The sequence below is a fragment of the Bidens hawaiensis genome, unplaced genomic scaffold, assembly GCF_021521415.1.
Source record: "Bidens hawaiensis isolate Kalapana, Puna unplaced genomic scaffold, B.hawaiensis_p1.1 tig00030905_1, whole genome shotgun sequence".
Lineage (NCBI taxonomy): Eukaryota > Viridiplantae > Streptophyta > Magnoliopsida > Asterales > Asteraceae > Bidens > Bidens hawaiensis.
The window spans coordinates 245,838-252,011 of NW_027495182.1; the positions used below are offsets into that span (position 1 = coordinate 245,838).

The window sequence follows — 6,174 nt, forward strand, 5'->3', positions numbered from 1 at the left end:
AACCAAACCAAACCGACCGTAGCTCAGTCCTACCCATATTTAAAACCATTTTCCTATACTTTATAATAGTTAAGTACACTTCTATATCAGCTTGACCTGAAACTTTAGTTGATGCAAGTTTGTGACAATGAATAAGTAAAATTAATTTCAATATCACTTAACATGTGACAAAACAAAAATACGCATAATTATTAGATGTGAAAGAAAGAGTACTGATATGCACCATCATCAATCTGCTATTCTCTGTGAGTGATAAATTATGACACTTTAGCAAAAGTTTTTAATATATAAAAAAAGTTTATTATATATAATTAATAGTAAAAAATAATCAACTGAGATGAACCATTTTCGTATTGCACATAGTAAAGACAAACCGCGACACCTTCTGAACCGGTCCCTAATAAACTAAAAATATACAAAACGAATTTACACATACTAAAATGAGTTTCAAAAGGTCTACACTTTATTTGCTATTAAAAAATTATAGATATATCATTAATATGGAATAAAAAAATATCTATTAGTTGTTTTAATTAGATATTAAACAATAACGATGCCACTTGGCAAAAAAAAAAATAGGACAATTAGGTGCTATGTGGCATAACAATGATTTTTGTTATTATAATAGTAGATTGGAGATGGTCTAATACCCATAGTTGTATCTGTTTAAATGGTGATAGTCTAGTGAGTCCTATAAACTCGATTCGATCAATCACGAGTTATAGCCAATTGTTTTTATTTCCATTGGGACTCAATGTTATAGTTGGACCATGACTGTGCCAATTCCCATTAACACAAACATATTGATACACATATGCTAACATATTGGAAGTAATTAAGCATAGGCTAAACACGTGTGATTGTTTAACTGATTTAAAATGGACAAATCGGGTTGGATTTTATGGTTTTACATATCACGCCACTTGTATTCGGGCAACCACAAACGTTTATGGCCGGACTTCTCTTGCGCCAACATGAAGGAGAATGTCACTAATGACCAAGTATCTACGCACGAATTCTATGAAAACGTAAAAGAAAGAGAGGGAGTGAAAGAAACTGGTATGCGACTTTTGTTGATGCAAATTTCATGAACGTGTCCGTGAAACTTTTTGAGTACGAATGCCCTTAAAGACTTTAGATTTATTCATTCCCTAAACTTAGGGCTGTAAATGAATCGAACGAACACGAACAAGGCCTTGCTCATGTTCGTTCGTTAAGAAAATAATGTGACTAAAACGGTTCACGAACACTTACCGAACGAGATTTTATGTTCGTCTTCGTTCATTAAGGAAATTAATGTGTTGTACGAACACAAATAAAATCGACAGAGCTTAGAGATTGAGACCGATGCATTCATCAATGTGAATAATGTAAGCCTGTAAACGAGTCGAATAAACACGAACAAGGGTATATTCGTGTTCATTCATTTAACTTTAAAAGAACACAGACACTTAATTGAAAAAATATTTATGTTCATGTTCGTTTATTTAAAAAGGGATATTTGTATTCGTTTGTTTAAAATTTAAACGAACATGTATGGACACACATATAAACGGACTTAAATGAAAACTCTTAAATGAATACAAATTAACAAATATAAAACTTTTAAGCAAATGACCTATCCAGATAATATTTAATGATTTTATATTAATACATAAATTGACATAAATAAACAGACATAAAACGAACGTTCATGAACATAAATGAATGAACGGAACATGTGTTCATGTTCGGTCGTTTAATTAAATGAACACAACTTTTACGTTCATGTTCGTTCGCTTATTAAATAAACGAACTTCCCGCCGAACAGTTCACGAATGGTTCACCGAATGTTCGGCTTCGTTTACAGGCCTACCTAAACTACATCTTAATACATGTTTAACAAGATTTTAAATTAAACGATTAAAGTATTTAAACTACATTTTTGAACATTTTACAAAACGGTTGAAAGAATTAACGGCGTAACGGGCAAAAGAAAGAAAAGTAACAACAAAGGTTGTCGGTTGCCCAACGGGTATTTGTTTTGAATTAATAAATCTAAAAATATCATATCTATGTTTGAATTATTGTCACTCCATTATATGCATGTCCCACAACACTTATGACACGTGTTAACCATCTTATATATTTCACAATAATAATAGACCTATCATCTTCTTATTTAAACGTTGTGTTCCCTTGTGATGAAATTTATTTATCAAACAATATTTCACCAATGGCTAGCATCCCTCAAAACCCCAATGACCAATCAGTGCCGGAGAACTCAAAGAGTAAGAAAAGAAACCAGAAAGATGTGAGCTATAAACACCCGGTTTTTCGGGGAGTTCGAATGCGGAGTTGGGGGAAATGGGTGTCCGAAATCCGACAACCACGAAAGAAAACCCGCATTTGGCTCGGGACCTTTTCCACGGCGAGATGGCCGCCAAAGCTCATGACGTTGCCGCGTTATCGATTAAAGGTAATGAGTTAATGTTGAATTTATGGTCATTCAACATTGGGTGACAACTATTTACTTCGTTTTCCATACGAAGTTGTTGGTTTTGAAAAAAGAAAAAAGAAAATGTAAGGTCAAACACTGCTAACTATGGTTCAGAATGATAATCCAAACCAACTAAGTTGAATCGTGTGGGTCGACAGATTCAGTCAGTTTTATCGGTTTAAGTGCTAAGTTTCAATAGTTAGAAACTGATTCTTTTTTATCTTTTCCAAATCACTTAGATTGTGCTAAAAATTATAACAAAGCTAAGGATTATTCATCATGCATAATAATAATGTATATAATTAACTTCATATTTTAAAATAAAAAGAAATAACAAACTTTAGACAGCATGTCAAGATCTAATCGGACCGAACTATTAAACAGACAAACCGTAAAAACCAACATATGAACCAAGCCATTAACATTTCAAACCAATTATTAATGTTACTTTAGTTTAAATAATTCTATTGATGTTAACTTTTTTTTTTCAATAGAAGACTTAGTTTCCACAAAACATTATTGCTATCATTATTATTAAATCTCTTCTACATGTCATAATCAAATAATAATAATAACAACAACAACAAAAGACATTTTTTATACATTACATTTTCTTCATTATTTTTTGGCTCATTTTTTCTGTTTTTATTAACGTTAGATGTAATTTATGGTCATTATATTTAAACAGGTACTTCCGCGGTTCTTAATTTCCCCGAACTCAAAGACTCGTTACCCTCGTCCCGTATCTCTTGCTCCACGTCACGTTCAAGAAGCCGCCTGCAAAAAGCCGCCACCATGTCGCCACCAGTACAACCACCAGTGACCGATTCTAGTCAAGTGGAGGAACTTGGTGAGATCATCGAGTTGCCAAGCTTAGAAGGGTGTTTGGACTCACCCGAGTCATCAAATGAGTTGGTGTTGGTTGACTCGGTGGACCAATGGGTGTATCCGTCGTGGGAAGTGGCGGATATTGATGGTTTTATGGATTATGTCTCCGATCAGGTGGCGGAGAATGGTGGCCCTCAACTAATATGGGATTGGTAGAATGCTAGTTACTATTAGACGTTATACGATATACACTTTTTTATACTGTAAAATATAGTGATATGCTAGTTTTCTTTCCTTTATGCTTGATTTTGCTATATTGTATATAATAACTTATTATACATAAATAAATGGTATTTGTATGATAAAAAAAAGGCTAAAAATGTGGTTTGTCAGACTTCACTGGTTAACAAGATATTAACGGGTACCGTGAATCTTCCATTAACACATACTTACGTCATTGTAAAAAAGAATTTTAATTATTAACAATGTTTCTTGGTGTTCACTAAAGTCACTTACACGGTTACACCTTTTCCAATTATAAACATCAATCAGTGGGGTTCCGTTCGCTTGTAAATTTAATTTTTCTTTCTTAAAAATTAGCGATTTAAATGAAAATATATTAATTTTAGTTAGTTTTTGTGATTTTTTCTTAATTTTGATCTTAAGTAAAAGATAATTCTAAAAAGAAAATTTCATTAAATTATAAACAAGTAATTATTGTTTCACTTAAGTTAATTAAGAAAACCTAATTAATAAACATTAAATTAACAACCTTCTTGTATATTTAACAATGACAATACTTTTTTATACTATACATATACACTTATTGTACTGTAAAGTATAGTAAACAAGTTTCATGCATATTTAATTTAAAATGTTAACATTAAAGCTGATAACAATATATAGCAACAATGAAACAATAGTGAAATTTAAAGTGGATTCTGTACCCGGCCTATAGTCAGAAAAAAAAAAGGCAAATACCATAAAAAACCAACATACTTTCTGTTTATTCTTGTTAAAGTCCCTCAACAATTTTTTACACATTAAAGTCCCTCCACATGTTAAAGTTGAATTAAAATATGACATAACTTATAAAAACAATATTAAAGTAAGCCATTTATTTTAAATGGGTATTTTAATCAAAAGGAATATTAAAAAAAACATAAGTATATTAAATAACATTAGTAGATTAAAAGAAAATTTTTCAAAAAAAAGTAGATTAAAAGAAATCAACAAAAAGTCGAATTAACATAGCTTTCGTACGCACATGACCATTCCATGAAGTATATAAATGATTAAATCCACTTGAAGGAAGGCTACTCTCCAATTAAATCTGTAAAAATCATTTTTATTTTCCATTTACATATCAACATAAATGGCAAGCAAAGTTGTTACAAATTAAATTGATTTGGAGAATGATGAAACGTAACTCATGAAATTGAAAGCATCTATTTGGTTAGATGATTTTAATCAAAACGACATGGTTTTAGATGGTTTTTAATAAAAAAAAAATCAATTCCGTATTTTTTTATAAGTTATGTCACATTTTTGTTCAAATTTAGCATATGGAGGGACTTTAACGTGTAAAAAGTTGTTGAGGGACTTTCACGAGAAAAAATAGAAAGTATGTTGGATTTTTTATGGTATTTGCCCCAACAAAAAAAAAACTAGAAAGCTTATTGAAAGTTGATTATTATTTTGTAATTTAGTCCGTTTTAAAAGAATATTTGAGTTAAGTATGCGCTTGTGATTGGGAGGCAGAAATGGAAACGTCATGAAAAGGCTCCTTTCTATGTGACATTTGTTGAAAAAAAGAAAATATTGGCTTGGCTCCTCCTGATGTAACATTTGATGAAATTAAAATTAGGCCCTTCTGATGTAACACTGTAACAGTGTTCTATATAAAACAAAAATGTATTTTCTTGGTAAAATATTATTTATTTATTATATTTGAGTCATCTTTTAACTAGAGAGTTGGGGACATGGGGGAACACGAGTCATGTCAGTCACTATATGCTAAAATCAAAATTTATAAACGATCTCTCAGTTTTTAAACTTTTATAACATGTATAATTCGGTTAATTCAGTTAACCTACAACTTTGAATGTGAGCAGATTCAATTAGATTCAGTTAATAAATTCAATTATATGTTGGATTTTATTTACATTGGTGAAATTAGTTAATAATTCATTTGAATTATCCGTTGACCGTTTAAAAAAAAGTATTTTTGTTTGTTGATGGTCCACCACTATCTTTTTTCATACGCTAACTTCGACTTCATCGTGTTAAACAATCAGCCTCTCCTATCCAGTTTTCAAATGCTAACCTTTAACTTTCATTAAATTACACAATCAACTTCATAAATTTTTAATATAATAGTCATCAACTTTCATTATTCGTTACTCTTAAGTTTCATTTAGTTATACAAACAACTCATAAGCTGTTAATATGGTAACCTCAAATTTTTAATACGGTAACTTGCGATCATTAATATCTTGACACTGGCACATAACGTTTATTAATTATCTATCGCAACACACGGTCAGATAGCAACTAGTTTTTAATTAATAACCATCAACTTTGAACATGCAGTTTTAGCATTTATGGTTTGGAGGGGTTTCATGAACTTTTTTTTCTTTTTAACTTTTATAACAAAAGACTTAAAACTATTTCTAAGGAGAACTAACGGGTTGCCGATGAGGCTATGATTTTATTTAGAAATAGTTTATTTTAAAATGAACCTAAACGTCACAATAGTGTGTATGACAACAATATGTTACCGTTGATATTTATGTTTATTTTGTTGTATTAACCTTTTATTATCATGGATTTGCCTAGTTTTTAATATCTAAGTTTTATTTTATTGA

The 6,174-nt window shown here is 30.6% G+C and overlaps 1 pseudogene; it reads left to right on the forward strand.

Moving 5' to 3' along the window:
• Positions 1-2,197: 2,197 nt before the first annotated feature.
• On the forward strand, positions 2,198-3,594 carry LOC143581401 (dehydration-responsive element-binding protein 3-like; annotated as a pseudogene).
• Positions 3,595-6,174: the final 2,580 nt, after the last annotated feature.